The following is a 19083-nucleotide window of genomic DNA, read 5'->3' as shown; positions in this document are numbered from 1 at the left end:
GATGATGTTTCTTTCTCATAGATGTTTCTATCTCTATCCTTCTCTCTCTCTCTCTCTCTCTCTCTCTCTCTCTCTCTCTCTCAAAACTAATTTAAAAAACATATTAAAAACAAACAAATCTTAAAAAGAATTTCTATTTCCCAAAGGGGCCCCACAGAGTATGTAATCAAGCTCTGATCCTCATTTGCCTGGAAATACATACAATCCCTTATCTCAACCAATAGCTTCAAAGTTGAATTTTAATTTTAAAGGAAAAGTGAAATCCCAAATCTGGATGCCTGACAGAAGTAGGAATAGGAGTGGGAAATAAGGACAGCAACCATGTTCATTTTGAACTGTAGGGAGTAAGAAAACATCCAATAATCACATTTTTAAATGCATATCACAGTAGATAATTCTCTAAATGCCCTAGTTGATTAATTAATTAAGCTTATATCTCATTCAGGTATATAAATTATCCCCTTTAAGGGAAAGAACCTTAGGGAGATGCTTAGAGGGAAATTAATTCAAGGAGCTTTGGTTTAAATATTAAAGCCATATGAACATCCTATCACAAGAGCTATAATAGAAACTCTTTTTCCTTGTTATACTCCAGTCAGTATAATGCATTGATGAGGAACACACTAACGATTTCCAGAGGTAAGGTTTGCAATTTTTTAAAGTAGAGAGCATGTTTAACACCCACGCTGTGTTAGCTTAGAGGCATTGATTTCTCTTTTGGAAAGCTGCCCTTGAGTTCAATACCAAAATCCTGGAAACTTCTGATAGAATCCAGTGTTAATTCTTTTCCTTTGAGATGAGTCAAGAGTAGATTATTAATTTGCCATCTCTCATTTGTACATACATGAAATCACATACATGAAATTACTTTATTGTGAAGCATGAAAGAAATAGAACGTTCATAGGCAACAGAATGACTATTTTTGCGTTTGTTTGTTTGTTTCGTGTGCACAGGAAAGTGTAAATAAAACCAGTATGCTTATTTAACAAAGAATGTGCTGACATTCTTGTTCCACCGAGTTGCTCCAAGTTTGCTGTAGCTGCCTCTCGGCGCCTCCAGATGGCGCCCCAGTGCCCGTTCTCTCCGCCCAGTGGCGGACCAGTTGCCAGCTGCTGGGGAGAATGAGCTTGGAGCGGCAGGCTTAACCGGCGCGGCTGAGAGGTGGGTTGCTGATGGAGAGGCAGCTGCAACAGGGCATCGCTCATTATCCAAGTACATTCATTTCTGAGCGCACAAGGAAGAACTTAAGCGGGCGGCAGTTGGAGTGTAAATTGCTTTGTAGTATTTTAAAGCAGCATGGATCATGGGCAACTGAGCTGGTACGTGCGAAACTATTGAATGGAATTGTGCTGGGTAGGAACCCGTGTGATCATTCTTTATGTACCAAACGTTCTGTGTCCTGAATTGTGCCCATGTGCATACACTCATTTCATTTTCACCTAGATCATGGGGGTTTGCGAGTACAATCTTCCATTTTTCCAACATGATATAATAAAGGCTTTACAGTACATTGTTTATTGATAGAAATATGACCTGAGTTATGATCTAAAGAAACACATAATAATGGGACCAAAATACTTTTTAAATTGTTTCTTTGTTAGATAAAATAAATAAATAAAGTAAACCTAAACCATATTACCATATACTTTTACCAGATGTGACTTTTAAAATTATACATATATACATACATGTATGTCCATATGTATATATGTAAATATATGTGTGTCTTATATATATACATATAGATATATTTTAATTGTGGACTAGATATTAAATCATTTTAGTTATGGGTGCAGATATAAACACATCTGTAAAATATGAATTATTTTTACATCTGTGTGCTAGAAAGAACATTGTCTATACAGCTTATTCAAACATTATGATGAAAAATGCATATCTTGTGTATGTACATTTTGTATGGTGTAATATGCCATGTGAATGTGGGTTGTGTATGTGCAAGCAATAATATGTATATGTTACTTAGAATTATTGCACAGTTATAAAAGGGATTGTGATATATATGATGGACTTTTGTGCTTCCACATGCAACATTTCTAGCCAGATAACTTAGTATGAATATCATCTATTGACAGAAAAAAATCTGAATTTAAAGAATTTACTTTCACACATATATATTAAATTTCTACAGGTTCATTCATTACTCAGTTTTCTGTGCTTTTAAATTTGGGGGAAAGTTTTTTTTTATATGTGAACATAAAATATTGGCTGAAGGGAATATATAAAAATAGGACATATAGATATACAAATATAGATTCCCTGGACTTGAGATTACTACAACTGCAACCCATAAGAGCTCCAAAAGCTACAGAGTCCTCGAAGGGAGTTACATTAGAAACTAGCCAGAAAAGTGAAAGATTCAAAAGTTCAGAACTAAATTGGAAATAACAGAGGCTAAGGTTTTACTAGGTATTATTACTCTATAACTAATGTTAGACTACTTACCAACTTGTATGCATTCTCTAGTAACAAATGTATACATGAAGCAGATACTAAATTTTATGTCTTGCCATTTCATGGAAGCAAATATAACACAGTTTGATGTAAGAAATATGAAATGGGAGCTGTGTAAGTCAATATGCTAACCACAGCCTGAGATACCAAGAAAAGTTAGAAACAGTCCTTGCCCTCAAGAAGTTGCCAGTCAAAGGCGTAGAATGGACATATTCATGAATATGATTATCTAGTAAAATACAAATCAAAATAAAATAAATGCTACTATAGAGGGACATGTCCAAGATGTATAGCACTTAGATGGGTGGAGAAATCTAACTTAGGGATTTTAGTGAGGTCTTTTTTTTGGAAGGCATCCTCTCAGGGGATGAGTGGAAAGAATAATTTTGGTGGGTGAAGATGACAATGGCCAGTAAGATATTTAGTTTGTCTTGGGTACCACCTTCTTCATTGGTCTCAGATGAGCAGTAATAGATAACATTACATAACTAAGTATGGCAGTATTAGAGATGGCCTTGAACATCAGGCTGAAAGTTTTGGATTTCATCATTAGTTTATTCACAGTGTTATGAATGTGAGAACCAGTATGAAGTGTTACAATAATTTTAGACTTCATTTATTATCTACCATTTTAGAATATAGGCTCCAACATAAAGAAATATTTTATAATATTGTATCCATAGAATCTAGAAATTTCTTGAAAACTATTTATCTGCCATAGGAATGAGTGAATGAATGTTAGATGAGGGTAAGGCCAGGATTCTGTATTATTTACATTTAGTTTTTCTAATAGTCATCAATGATTAACATCCTCAAAATTCACCAAGTCTTTGAAGCTGTTGTTCCAGCCAACTCCTTTATGGCTCGGGTAATGCAAAGAAGATCCCTGGAATAGCCACTATTGATGTTTAATCTTACTCTGTTTTAACCTCTTACATTAATAGTCTTGCCTTCACATTTTTAAAAGGGTTATTAAGATAATTACACACTACATGATTACTCAGGCAGAACTCAGGCAGAATTCACTAGCTCATCTTGTATCTGTGCAGTAGACATATAATGGAGATATAACATATGTTAAACAAATGAATTCAGAGAAAGAGTTGAAGAGTTTGAGAAATGCTTTGTACTCTGCAATATATATATATCTCCCACATTCAAAGGCTGTTAAAACATGTTGTTTACCCATATCTTCAGAAAAAAATCACTTCTACTGATGTGGTAAACAACCTGCTTCCCTATTTATAATAGTCTGGCCCTCTAGCAACTTCAGCGTAAAATTATAGCTAATTTGCCTACAAATATCAGGTGGTCATAATAATCTGGCCACTCAGTGTATATATTAAAGTTCCGGTGCATGAATTCGTGCACAGGTGGGGTCTGGCTGCCTGGAGGAGGGGCTGTGGGCAGTTGGTTGGCTGCCTCCTGGTTGAACTCCCAGTTAAACTCCCAGTCGAGGGGACAGTTTGCATATTAGCCTTTTATTATATAGGATATATATATATGTGTGTGTGTGTATATAACTTCCTACATGAATGCTCCAAATATTTGCTAGTCTGCAACTTAGTTCAAACTCTCTAGAGTCTCTTTATAATTCTAGAGTGCAAAGTAGTCACCTCCATAGTTTGGGGGGGGGCATGAAGGTAGCATATTTGTGCTCCCAGCTTACTGTGCATAGGTAGTCCTTTTCTCTGTCCCTGTGTAATAATACCTTGTATGGACAATGACAGGCATACATAAAAAAGTAGTGAAGAAGAAATATTTTTCATTTGAAAGGCTGACACTAAGTACAAATAAACAGACATTTTAATAGGAATGTCAGTCAACTAAGTTATAAATGCATGTGTAGTGTTGGACAAATAAAAGGTCAAGTGAACAATGTCATTAAAGCAACAACATCAAAAAATAAAGTCCCTCGGGCAAAAGGGACTTTCTCCTTTTTCCCAAGAGAACCTGTCTATTGTGATGATGATTTTCAAATAGTAATTAATTAATGTATTTTTATGATTCGTCTAAAAAGATACAAGGGTGGATTTTCTCAGTTTAAAGCTATTTACTGATGGGGTTCCTATGTGTCAGCCAAACTGAGGATGCAGAAGTTGTTTCGCTTTGAGTGAATCTGCACAGAGTCCGGCTTTTTCTCACATCAATGTCAGTGACAAATACTTACAACAGTCCTGGTCTCTATGCTGCTGGACCTGCTGTTAATACTTTATTTGTAGCCCATGTGAAAGGAGGAAGTAAGATCAGTGACCAGAGACTGTCACCTGTACTGCATCCTGAGGGCGCGGCCTGACCTGGAGCCTAATGGATTAGGAAAAGCAGATCTTGTTCAAATTAAGCGGGATATTCAGTTTCAGAGAGATGCACTGCAGTGTGCACTGCAGGTTCCCCCCTAGTGGTTGACTTGAAGCTGTTGGGTTGCTTCTACCATGGAAATAGACTTTTCTCCATACACTGGAGCTAGTTTGGTCAAGACTCTCTGACTTATATTTTTAAAAACCTGTTTCAGGAGAGTGTTTGATTTTGTTTTAAATGACCCTTTTGAAAGATATGAATACAATGTCTTGGAAGACATCCCGGGTACTTTTCTGTATTCTTTGGAAGGCCTGGCATTCAAAAGTATGCAAATATAAAATATACACTGATAATGGGAAATGTCCAGGACTAGATCCCATATTGTGCTCCTCTTTCTTAGTGTAGAGAAAGCTTTTCTTGTTCCTCCGGTGTCCGGATGTCACTATTGTCGTTAGTCAGTGTCACTGAATCAGTTTCACATGATCTTTAGCCTTTCCGCCATACTGGAAACCCCTTAAAGGGAGGACATCAATTCTGTGCTTCCTTTGACTATTATACTAAAGGCACTGCCAGCGACAAACAGCAATCAAGTTTGTTTGTTTTTTGACAATGAAATAAGATTAAATTCTTATTTTTCACACAAATTCAAAGAAGTAGTTCTAGACATATAGCAGTGACTTCTAAAGGGCAAAATGGACGTCTTTAGAGCAGCTCGGTTCACTGGGGATATTACACTTGGCACACCATGGTAGAAAGACAGTTCCTTCTCCTCACATTAACTGTTTGAAACAGGACATCTTTTTAAAAATGATATTTAAAATAGGGAGGTCTCTATAAAGGTACAAAGCTTGCCTTTACTTGGTAAAGCTATTTCCATCTGGAATAGACACCTTCTGGCATACCTACGTCCCTGGGGTGTTGTGTAACTGCAGGCAGAATATTGAGAAGTCAGAACTGCTGAAAGTTAGGGCAAATTAGAAAGTTCCTAGCAGCAAGAATTAACCTTAGGGAACATGAGGGGCATTGACATGCTTTAGAGCTGTTCCTGAAAGGGAGGGGGGTGGCAGGGAGAATCGTATATATTTTTTTAAATAATGAGTATATTTCTAAGCATACAAGAACCTGCCACCTAAATGTATAAACATGAGAGTTAGTAGCAGCAAACTTCTATTCAGCAAGTGCTAGAGGAAAATAACAAAGGATTTGTGACTGTATTGCTAACAAGAGTGAAGAACGTCTCTTGTATTTCTGTTCCAAAGGCTGACTAACATCAATGGTTCCTGAGATGCCTTCTTTTCTGGTCTTAGGCTCATCAGTGATGGGAATAGGAGGGAGAGAGTATATAGCGGGAGCTGCAGCTGTGGGCACTCAGGTCGTTTGTCACCTGGCATGAAGTTAGTGTTGGCAGCACTGGAGTTCCAGCACGGAACACCAGCGAGAAAATGCCAGCTGATTGTTGTTTCTCACCAGCTTGTGGGCTAACTCTGACTCATGGCTCAGTTCTCTGCTGAAGTGTTGCTTCCTCCAGGGAGCTTTGCCCAACCTCTGTAGAATACCCTTAGCATCATTCTGTGTGCTCTTAGGGCCTCATAGTCTCATCCTTGCTATCACATTTAGCACATGAAGACCTGCCTGCCCTCCTCACTAGACTAAAAGCAGGAGCTGAATCTTGTCCAATATTTTCCAGTGTCTGTTTCTGGTTTAGAACAGGTGTGTGAATATTTATCAATATTGTCTGTTGCATAATAGTTAAATGACTATGTATGGGCTTTGATGTCAGTAACAGTGGGATTGACTATTAATGTCACATACGAGATGAAAAGTAATTAGTCACTTAGTCTCAGTGTCTTCATCTACAATCTGGGGCAATTGTACACTTTCCTGATCAGGGCACATGCCCAGGTTCTGGGCTCCATCCCTGGTAGAGGGCATGCAGGAGGCAGCAGATCAATGTTTTGCCCCCACATTGATGTTTCTCTCTCCCTCTCTCTTTCCCTCTCTTCAAAAATCAATCAAAAATTCAAATGGTAAATTGAACAGAAATGGCAGAGAGTAAAGGTTGACTGAGGTACGAAGGATGTGCTTTAAAGTAGGCGGATTATGAATGAACTGGATCTTTGATGCCTGTGCACTGTGATTACAAGTACACCATCTCAATTAAGAAATCTGATTGGAGTTTTGTTTTGACTTAATTTTTTTATTTGACTTTTTTTTAAAGTGTGGTATATGAGGGTTAGTTTCTACTTTCTCTCCATTTCCATTGGATTTTTTCCCCAGCCTTTCATACTGGGTAGCTGTTGATGAAATGGATCTCAGCTACTACATAAGGCACTCATGAAGGACCAGGATGCTGCCTGATTCAAACAGGGCTCCCACCCTAGCTGGTTTGGCTCAGTGGATAGAGCATTGGTCTGCGATCCGAAGGGTCCCGGATTTGATGGTCAAGGGCACATGCCTGGGTTGCAGGGTCGGTCCAAGGTCCAATGTGCAGGAGGCAACCAATCAATGATTCCTTCTCATCATTGATGTTTCTATCTCTCTCTTCCTCTCTGAAATAAATACAAATATAATTTTTTAAAAAAACAGGGCTCTCAAGAAACAGTTTTAAAGTAAATTAGTTTTCAACCCATATTTTAATTATTTTTAATACATGACAGAAACACTTTGTAATTTTTAAAAAGTCATCTACTTGAAACATGTATTGCTATTTTTTTTTAAATAATACCAAAGGTTTTAGGACATTTTATCCCATATATTGTGGGTCTTAGATGTGACTTTCTAAAGAAAACGTTTCTCATATCTAACACCAATGTTTTCTAAAACTGTGGATTTTTTTCAGGAATTAGTAAGCTGTCTAGTATTGATTTCTTTAAAATTATTATTAAAGGTATTAAATCCCTTGCTGTACAGTCAACAACAGAAAAATTTCAGTTGTGCAAATTAATTTTATGGATCGATGAATGAATAATAAAATCAATGAAAGCTAGATATTTTACTGATAGAAAAATGTCATTCTTAGTTTATGAATATATTTTTCTTATTAAATATAACATGAGTTTCACATAGTTGTATTTTTATTTGACCTTTGACACACAGTCTTAAAATCTTAGAGGGCTAAACAAGAGTTTGAGAAGTGATTTTCAGCGTGAGATGAGATCTCTAATTTTTCAAAACATTTTCAGTTCAGGTAGATGATAACTGCCTTTGCTAATCCATCCCAATGTGCTGTTACCTGCATTATTGTGAAATTCTTAAACCCTTTTCTAAATCCCTCCTGCTGCTGCATAAGCTCACATCGTCTCACATGATCTTAGTGGAGACTGAGATAAGCTAGTCACGGTCCTTTTAATATATGTCACATATATGTTAGTATTTATGATAGAAATCTTCCCCTGCTGATATTGCAGACAAGTTCCCTATGTAGCCTGTGTTTTCCTGATGATTCCTTCCGTGAAGGGTCTGGAGCAAAGTGCTGCTCGCTTGGTGTTCAGGTAGCAACAGGAGGGGCTTCCCAGGCCTTCTTGCCTTCCTATTCCCATGTTTTAAAATCATTTACCCTAGCTTTGATTTTTATCTAAAAACTTTTAGCTGTCATTTCTTGACCTTCCCACTTCCACTCTTGACCAGCCCCAATCAAAAATGAAAGACTTGGCAGCTGAATCCTTAAAAAGCACTTTACAGTATGATTTCATATATTAATGATTTTGTATATAAATTTCAAAGACACCTATCATCACTGTCCTTTGGGCTGGTAGTATTCACATGCAGAGCTTTGTGCAAAATATTAAGTGGATTTATAAATAATGCAAAAGAGTAAGTCTTGCCCTTGAGGTATGTATGTATGTAACAGTAACAATAGCATCGCCACCCACTTGCTGTGTATTGAATCCCGATAACAATCCTGATGATCGATAATATTATGAATAGAGTGGGAGAAACAAAATAAAACAGGGTATCATCTGACTAAATGACCATTGCTGATCATTTCAACTGGCTCCTGAGTAATTATTTTTTGTCAAAATAAAGACCTCTTCTACCCTTTAGCTTAAAAATGTAACCTAATATTGCTGTTCCTTTAGTAGGTTATCTGTAATAATTTCACCATAGTTTCCCACTATGCAGTTCTAGTTACCAAAATTTTCATGTTTTTCTCCTTATTTCCATTTTATAAGGTACATTCTATTCTGGTATATTTATGGCCTTTTCAATTAGGTAATGTTGCTTGGGTCTCATTGATTGTCACTTTTTACACAGAATCTTCTAGCCAATGTCAAATGGATATCTCACATACAGGAAATTAGATTTACTGCAGGCTGGCTTTGTCAAACTTGTACCCATTTATGAAAGTTGGGTATAATCCATGTACTAAATTATTCTGCTATATGCTTATGATTTCATAAGTCAATTTCACAGACCCTATTCATGTCCACCATTACATTTGTGAAGAATACATCTTTTTCAGCTCCGCAGGCCTATTTTTCACTTGGTTCTTCACTATTCCAGAAAAGAAAAGCGGAGAGTCACCCTAGCCTTGGAAGGAATGCAAGATTGGGCAAATTATAAAAATAATGTATTGAGTTTTTTGTGAGACATGAAAAACTTCATCAGTAAGGAAGAAATGCTGTTTGTCTGATTTGATGATCTACAAAAACGCTGCATTGAGAAGAATATGAAAAATCTAGCTTTCTATAATTACTGGGCTAGGTATCAGAAAATGATGCTTTGCAAATTACGCTGCTATATTTTTAACTTTCATTTACTGCTGATAAACAAACCGCAAAGCTTAAGAAATTGCTCTGTTTAATTTTGCCTAAAACTCTACTTAAGCAGATCGATTACTGATTTGGGTTTTCTTATAAAAAGCATTGTTGAGGAGGAAATTCTCTGTATGGAAATTTCCTGTAGGGAATGAAATGTTCCAAAATCGTTGTTGTGAAATGGTTTCTTAGGATCTGATAGCAAATTAAATTATGTCAGACCTAATTTGTTACAAAGATAAATGTAAAATGCAGGAGACTGATAGAAATAGAAGAATTTCAGCCAATAAAACTCCAGGAAATATGCTTTCTTTCAAAAGCTACAGTGATGACACAGATATCTTAATTGATGTCTGCAGCTTCATTTTGATAGAGTAGTCTATTAATAACGACTCAAAATATCAGCAGTGTGTGCCTGAAGGCTCATTTCCAGGTATTCAATCTGAAGAGAATGCATCAAGTTTTATTGCCAAAGGCAAGAAGAAGGCCTGGGAAACAGCAGAAAGACTTTTATCCCAGACCCCATTTCTATTTTATTTTGTTTTTATTTCTATACAATACACTCCCTCGTTTTCTTTCTTGTCTGCTGCATCCCACATCTGGAACCGTTTGGGGTAAAGAGATCCCTGAGTGAAGAACTCCATGAAGATTAGGACACTGACAATCAGGTTGTGGTGGTGGGACAGGGCAAGCATCCGAAGAGGTTTATTTGCATTCCACAATACATTCATCTGCACCTGCAAGAAGGCTTTTCCCATCACAGTCACCTCCTTATTATTTAGAGAACTCTCCGCTTTATGGAGATTTGGCTGTAGCCCCAGACTGGCTTCCCTGGAACACCTAACTTTGTTCTTGGCTGCCAGCAGTGTGGTCTCTTTAGCAAGAATTCATTTCCGCGTGGCAGAGGACAGTGTTCGAGTGCCTACATGTGACAGTCTCAATGAGTCCAATTTCCAAAGGCAAATAGAAAGGATGTGGGTGCACTGTTCTGTGCACCCAACAACATGCCTCTGTTTCCACCTTATTAAAAGGGATTTTGAGATTTGTGTACCATTAATATATTTCAGGGCAGTGCATACTCAAATGTATTTCATGAGGTCTCCCTTAGTTTCACTCTTAGCATTTAACCATCTGTATGTCCAATGATTTCACTCTGGTTACATGCATTAGATAGTCAAATATTTGCTTTTCTTTCAGTGCTGCTCTCAGAGGACTATTAGGTTTGTAACCTTCCCTGGAGAAGTTTTAATATTTCAAACAAAGAAAATGTAACATAACAAATGATCCTCTCATTCCTCCAGTGGGAGAATACAACATGTGACAGCTGTTGAATTCCTGGTCTTCGGATGTATTTATTTATAAAATCTAAATAATTTTAAATAACACAAAGTCACCCAGCTGGCTGTCTCAGTGGTTGAGCATCGACCTATGAATTAGGAGGTCACAGTTCAACTCCTGGTCAGGGCACATGCCCAGGTTGCGGGCTTGATTCCTGGTATGGGGCTTGCAGGAGCTGATCAATGATTCTCTCTCATTATTGTGTTTCTATCTTTTTCTCCTTTTCCCTTCTTATCTGAAATCAATAAAAATATAGTTAACAGAATAAAAAAAAATCACAAAGCCAACCATAAATAACTAGTGTCTTTCATTTGGCTACCAAATAGATCAAACATCTATAATCACTATGATAGAGAAGAAACCTTTTTACATTTTCTGTTCTCTCTAAGAATATATATTCTCTCTAGGAATGTCTAAACAAAATTGAAACCTCAACCTAAACAAGATTATAGATGCTTATATAAAGATAGATATATAATGGGACATATGTAATGTGAACACTTGCCTCCTTTATCCATAAGTGAAAACATATTAGAGCTATGGACTCTCAGTCTTTAAAAAGAGATTAAAAGTACTGTTTTACAATCTAGCATGAAAGGGGAGGAGGTAATGGTATGGGATGAAACTGTTGAGAGAACTTGGGCTCATATTGTTTAGCATCTTTTATGCCAATTTAAAGTTTGAACTTTTACTCATTGGACTTTTACTCACTAAACTTTTATTCGCAGGAGGCTTACCTGTGGTTTCCAATAGGATAATAGAACTACTGCTTTTGTGTTTCAGAAAGATAAATCTAGCAACAATGTGAAAGATGAATTAGAAAAGAAAATCTTGTTGGGGGAAAATGTGAGATTGAACTAGGTCAGCAGCAGTAGTGATGGAAACCAAGGGGAAGATTTAGAAAGGCATTTTAGATGTAGATCAATAGACAATGCAAAGTGCGGAGTTAAGGATGACTCCAAGAGTTCTAGGTCATAGGATTGGGTAGCTAGTGATGCCATTAATCATAATATGGAGGAACCTAAGTTTTATTGAAAGGAAACTTCGGATTTTAAAGGGAAAGCAGGATAGTGGAGTGGAGATAGTGAGTTTGTAGTTGGTCATGCTTTGTTCATTACATGTTGGACATATGCTTCTTAACCTTGGTACTATTGGCATTTGGGACTGGATAATTCTTTGTTGTGGGGGACTGCCTTTTGCATTGTAGAATGTTAGGCAATATCTCCAGCCTCTACCACTAGAGGCAAGTAACAGCCCTCTCAGGAATATATATCCACTAAAATGTCTCCCAACTGTTCCAAGTATACACTGAGGTAGGGACAAAATCACCTTCATTTGGGAACCACTGATACAGAGATAAAAAGGAGAGTAGTGCAATCCTAATATATAAAAACCCTGAGTCCCTCACAACCAGAGGCTCAACCAACTGGAAATCAGTCCTGCAGTCAGTGCTGGGTTGTTGTGGCGACCCAGCACTGACTGCTGAGAGGGCTGCGAATCAGGTCCAAAAAGAGGCCTGAAAAGAGAAACAGGGTCTGATTTGTAGCCTGTGTGGCAGCTATTGATCAGCACTTGCCTCTCTCTTTCTCTCCCAGCGGGGCCAGCAGCCACTCCTCCATTTCTCTCCAGGCCTCCACCCTTGCTGCTGATCAGCCCCGCCTTTCTGATCAGGCCCCGTAGATAGGGCCAGAGACTCTGACTGGCATAGAAACTGACCAATCAGAACCAAATCTGGGTAAAGTGTGAGGAGCCAATGGCTGCCTAGGAGGCAGAGCTTTTGATGTTGACTGGCATAGAAACCAACCAATCAGAACCAAATCTGGGTCAACTGTGAGGAGCTAATGGCTGCCTAGGAGGCAGAGCTTTTGACATTGACTGGCATAGAAACCAACCAATCAGAACCAAATTGGCCAGCAGAGGAGGGTAGTTGGGGGCGAGATCAGGCCTATAGGGGAGGGCAGTTGGGGTGAGATCAGGCCAGCAGGGGAGGGCAGTTGGGAGTGATCAGGCAGGCAGAGGAAATTGGGGGTGAGATCAGGCTGGCAGGGGAGAGCAGTTAGGGGCAATCAGGCAGGCAGGCAGGTGAGTGGTTAGGAGCCAGCAGTCCCAGATTGCAAGAGGGATGTCCAACTGCTGATCCCACAGGGATTGGGCCTAAACCGGCAGTCAGACATCCCCAAGGGGTCCCCGATTGGAGAGGGTGCAGGCTTGACTGAGGGAACCCCTCCCTCTGTGCATGAATTTTGTGCACCTGGCCATTAGTTATGTGATAAGAATTTCAGATTCAGATGAGACATGAAATCAGTATTTATCAATATTGGCAATTTAAACAATGTGATTAGGTAAAATTGTGCATGGGAAAAATTTAGATGATTATAAAGTTGACCCTTGAACAACATGGGTTTGAACTACACTGGTGCACTTACACATGGATTTCTTTTCAATTAATACCTCCACTGTTTTCTATCTGCATTCGTGAGTCTATAGATGAGGAGGGCTGACTCTGTGCACTGACCTATATGCCATTTCATAGGGGGAACTTGAGTATCCATGGATTTTGGCATCCATGGGGGGCGGGTGTTCTGGAACAAATATTCCACAGATGCCCAGGGACAACTAAGTTTTGGGGAGTCAAACTTATACACAGATTTTTGACTATATGGGGATCAGCATCCCTAACCCCCGTGTTTTTCAAGGGTCAACTGTACAGTAATTTTTGCTTGAAAGCTCCAGAGACTGAAAAATTTCTAAGCTCATGAGGTAAATTGAGGCAGCTCATTTTATTTTTGGATACTTTTGAATGTTTTATTATTATTGTTCTATGTTGTTACATTTTAGTCAAATTTCTTGTATTGAGTCAAAATTAATCTTTCCGTAATTCTTTGCTTTGGTTCTGTGGTATTGTGATTTAAAAGGAATATATGTATCTGGTCATTCACACTATGAAAATATATTTCTCATGTATATTTGGTCTTCATCCATAGTTCCTGGCTCACAGTTCTCAACACATTAGAATTTTCTGAGCTGTAAGAGCAATGGGAGCATCTTTTATATAATACTAATGCCCCAGTGCACGGATTTGTGCACTTTGAAAGGAAATTAATTAGAAGGTGGCCGGTGGGGTGGGACTGGGCGAGATGGGACAAACAAGCCCTGGATCCAACCTCCTGCAGTCCCTCCCCAGCCGGCTGCACCTGGGGCAGAGCATCATCTGGAAGGGTGTCTGCGAAGTGAGCGGCGTCCCTCTGGCAGGTGGGGTCCCTTGGCCTGGCCTGTGGGAATCAGGCCAAAACTGGCTCTCTGACATCCCCCAAGGGGTCCTGGATTGCAAGAGGGCAGTTCTGACCCAAGAACCGCCACTACTGAGTCACTGCAGCTCAGCAGCTCCTGCCTTGAGTGTCTGCCCCCTGGTGGTCAGTGCACATCATACCTACCGGCCAGTCAAACAGTCGGGGAGTCTCTTACCCTTTTTTATATATAGATTTGGTTTCTTGTCCTCAGTTTCTGAAAGTGCTTCAGAGCCTCAAGGTGAAATGGATGTCTTATTCAGCACAGGCCTTTACCACCAAACTGAGTTTATGTTAATGAAAGTAACTTTTGGAAAGTGCCTAAGGATACGGGCTGGTTGCTAGGGGGACCAACCATGAATAGAGAGTTGGAACTTTCAGTTCCACCCCCTGATTTTCAGAGAAGAGGAGAGAGGCTAGAGGTTGAATCACTCACTAATGAGTTAATCAGCCATGCCTATGTAATGAAACCTCCACAAAGAAACAAAAGGAGAGAGTTTGCAGAGCTCCCATTGGGGAACCAGAATGCTTCCACTTGCCATGGTGCTGGGCTCCAAGCTCCATGAGGAAGAGAAGCCCCTTTGTTTGGGTCCTCAAACTGTGTATCTCTTTATCTTGCTATTGATTTATAGCCTTTAACAGCCTTTGTATTAAATTGGTAATTTGTGTGTAAACAAATTGTTTTTTTGAGTTCTGTGAGTTGTTCTAGGACATTAATCAAACTTAAGATGGAGGTTTTAGGGACTTCTGATTTATAGTTAGTCTGTCAGAAGTTCAGGGAGCGATATGGACTTGTAATTGGATCCTGAGTTGTAGGGGATCATTGGAAACTCAATGGTAGGGTCAAAAGCACAGGGCTTGTGATTGGCATATGAAGTGAATGATGGTCTTGTGGGACTTAAGCCCTTAACCTGATGCTCTCTCTGGATAGGTAGTGTCAGAAGTGAGTTCAATTGTAGGACACCCAGATGGTATCCCAAGAATTGCTTATTTGTGTAGGAACTTCCCCTCCCCCACATTGGAATTGGTACCAGAACCTATTTAGGTACTAATTTTGCTTTCATAGAACAGAAAATAAGTCTAATAGTATAAGTCAAATTATTTTTCCTAAATCCTTCCACATATTTTAATACAGCTATTGAGTTAATTTCTAAAATTTACTATCATTGTCTCCTGGATAAATATCCTTAATATTTTTAACTTTCCTTTATATATTATATATAGAGACTTTTGCAACATGAGCACTCTCTGTTAGATGGCGACCATTTGAAATATTCATGTTTGACTTGTTCAGTTTAGAGAAAAACAAACCTGCAGGTTCCTGAGTTTTTATTAAAGCACTCAAAATGGCTTTTCTTTCAGCCACATTGCACCATTATCTTTTTGTTATTTTTATTTTGCATGAACTTGCTGTTTAATCACATTCCATATCATCTACTAGAGATGCTTTTTTGTTTGTAACTCAAGCATAGAAATTTATTTTCATCCTTTTAAATGTGCATTCTTCTTTTATTTAGCCCATGATTTCAACCTGCCTGATCCTTTTGGATTATGATTTAATCATCCAACATGTTTATTATTTCTCCCAGTTTCATGCCATCTACACAGTTGATCAGACACATTCATCCAAGTCATTAATAAAAAATGAGTAGGTTAAGTGCAGAGTTAATGGGATTACATAGTGCTATGGATTTTCTTATCAGTGCTCTTCCAGCTATATTTTACTTAAAAGGGCTTTTTACTTTCATGAAGTACTATAGACATGAGAACCATATGAATAAACATTATGTTCAACCTCTCCCAAACAAAACTTTCCAATGTAATCCTCATATGGCAAATGGTAAGGTAAATTATGTTCTGGTATATCGTTACATGGACAAATTATTTTATTAAGTGATAAAAGCAGGGTATACATTTGAATACAAAAGATGGCATCACTATATATATAGATAAAACAGATGTAAATATAGACCTACCTTTAGATATATCTATAGAGAACACTAGAATCTTAATGATAGTTGCCTCTAAAGAGATAATTATAATTGATGCTTTTATTACTATTTTCTAGTCTTAAATATTACATAATGAATTCATCACCTTTATATGAAAAATAAATATTAAAATATACTTCTGTATTATATAAGTTTGAATAAACAAAATTAAAAAAAGAATCTGAGGAAATGCTTGTGTCCCTGGTAACCAAAAGGCCTGACCTTTAATGATAGGAGAAATCTTTCTAAGGAAGCCACAGGATTTTAATATTTCCTAAGGAGGGAAGCTGGAATTGTACCAGATTTTCCATCATCAGCACTCTGCCCCTGCTTACAGATATCTTAAGAGAAGACATATGTGGTTAGATAGGCCAGAACAAGCTGTCAGTCAGATGTGGGAATATACCTGCCTACCTATTTTAACAAGATTGCTATAAAGATCAAATGAGATGATAAATGTGAAAATGTGTACATACTAGTTATTCCTTTTCTAGGGTAAACTGTTGATGAAAGGAGTTTAAATTGTAGTTAGTTTAATTTGAGTAAGCATTGTGTTTTATAAATATTCTAGAGGCCCAGTGCATCACATCTGTGCATTCGGGGGCGGGGGGTTTCTCAGGCCGGCCTGTGCCCTTTAGCAGTCTGAGAGCCCTCGAGGGATGTTGTCCCATTGATGCTTAAGTCACAGTAGGACATCCTTAGCACTGCCATGGAGGCAGGAGAGGCTCCCGCCACCGCTGCTGCACTCGCTAGCCCTGAGCTGGCTTGTAGCTGAGTGGCGCTCCACCTATGGGAGTGCACTGACCACCAGGGGCAGCTTCTGTATTGAGCATCTGCTCCCTGGTGGTCAGTGCACATCATAGTGACTGGTTGTTCTGACGTTTGGTCAATTTGCATATTAGCCTTTTATTTTATAGGATAGTAGGACTGCTTGACCACTCTGCAGGATAAGCTGCATGTCATATTAATAAACGTATCTCCCAACACTTCACACATTACCTTATACCCATGAGTAAATATCTTATGAATGGATAGTAAATGAATCTCATTGCTGTCAATATTTGCAAAATAGTAATAGTAATAGTATCTTATCTTTTTATTGAGATAAGACTAGAGGCCTGATGCACGAAATTCATGCACGGAGGGGGTGAATTCCCTCAGCCCTGTCTGCAGCTTCTCCAATCTGGGATCCCTCTCGCAATCCGGGACCACTGGCTCCTAACTGCTCACCTGCCTGACTGCCTGATGCCCCTAACTGCTCCCCTGCTGGCCTGTTCACCCCTAATTGCTCTCCCCTGCTGGCCTGATCCCCCTAACTGCCACCTTCTCCCTTCTCCCATGGTGCTGGCCTTCTCCCTTCTGCCTCCTCCTTTCTGCCTTCTCCCTTCTGCCTTCTCCTTTCTGCCTTCTCCCATGGTGCTGGCCTTCTCACTTTCTCCCTTCTGCCTTCTCCCGTGGCCTCTGTAAAAGGGATCTCAGTGATGGACCGGCCCTAACAGCTGCCGCAGCTGCTGACCCTTGGCCCTTGTAGCCGCTGTGGCTTTGCCTGGAAGGATGTCAGGAAGACGTCTGGTCTAATTAGCATATTACCCTTTTATTAGTATAGATAAATGGAATAATACATAGTATTATTATAAATTTTCAAGTACTAACACTGCTGTTCTGTATCTTGGTGAAGCAAATGATCTGGTGATATTATTGCTGAGTGATAAGCAGCATTTGATTTTCTCCTCTTTCTGCTTCCTAATTTTAGGCACTTACTGAGATTTTATACTTAATTCTGTTCTCTCTTTATTTTATTTTATCGATTCATGTGGTCTAAAGTATCTTCTCTGTGCTGATCACTTTTAAATTAGTCTTGACTTTTTCAGTCCTAGATTTCTTGACTCTTTGCTAACCATCTCTTCTGGCTATCTTCAGCACTCAAGTTCAGCATTTATAAAGCCTAACCAGATCTACAGCCCTGTACTGAGCACCCACAATGCAAATACACAAATAAAACACCCACTCTTTTAGGTGTGTTTTTTTGTTGTTGTTGTTCTGCCTGGCCTTCTTTCTCTATCCTTTATCCCCGTCATAACAACAGTTTTTAACTCTTAATGTTTTAATCTCTGATGATATACTGAGAATGTGTTTTTTTATTTTTTTGTTTCCTTATTTAGTTCTAAAACCAAGTTCAGGCCTTCATGATCAATAATTTGACCATCACAATACTCTCTGGTAGTTGTCAAATCAGAATAACTCATTTTATTTCTTCTTAGTTTAAAACCTTTAATGACTACCCCTTTACCTATGAATTTCAATTATATAATTAATGTCCCATTAATATCATTTGAGAGAAATAGAATCAGGGGAAATAACTTAATTCTTCAAGATATTCTAAGCTTTAACCTTGTAGTGTGTCTCATATCATAGCTCTGGGGTTCTACCCAAAATTGATGTTTGACTTTCTTTTCCATATAATACACCTTGAGAATTGTAATCAGTGAAATAATGAAGCAGGTGTTCAGATGAGAGGAGTTGGACAGGGCTTTCAAATTCTTGGGCACAGAATGGAAGATCCATACCCACCAATGTAGAAAGGAAAGGTAACTTGGCATTAACATTCAAGTAATATCGGCTTCTCTTTTTAATGGTGTCAGATGGCTGTGCACCTTGGCTTTTTCCCTGTGGTCCTGTTCAGGATGGTAATAAGGAAGTCCACTCGAGTCTGCCTCACATATATTTTACCTTCTTTCTACCCTTGCTTGACTGTTATTTAAAAGAAGCATGGTATAAGGTAAGATGATGTTAGAAATATTTAATGGAATCAGTCTTTAAGAGAGTCTAGAAAGAGAAGTGTAGCAAGATACTTCTATTCAGAGAAAGCAGTATTGGATAGCTCCGTAGCCAGGAATGGTGAGTCAGGGGCAGGTTGATTATCGAAGAAGACTTAACTA

At 38.6% G+C, this 19083-nt stretch overlaps 1 long non-coding RNA gene across 1 annotated transcript in view; it reads left to right on the top strand.

The window, feature by feature from the left end:
• The first annotated feature begins 1124 nt into the window (after positions 1-1124).
• Positions 1125-19083, top strand: part of LOC111826074 — a 97165-nt gene continuing 79206 nt past the window's right edge. The window contains exons 1-2 of the long non-coding RNA XR_002829318.1: positions 1125-1320; positions 16658-16659. This is a non-coding gene — a long non-coding RNA (uncharacterized LOC111826074). The remainder of the gene's footprint in view (positions 1321-16657; positions 16660-19083) is intronic.

The sequence above is a fragment of the Myotis lucifugus genome, unplaced genomic scaffold (genome assembly GCF_000147115.1).
Source record: "Myotis lucifugus unplaced genomic scaffold, Myoluc2.0 scaffold_53, whole genome shotgun sequence".
Taxonomy (NCBI): Eukaryota; Metazoa; Chordata; class Mammalia; order Chiroptera; family Vespertilionidae; genus Myotis; species Myotis lucifugus.
Note: the sequence above shows the minus strand (reverse complement) of the source record. Positions and strands in the feature narration are given on the sequence as shown.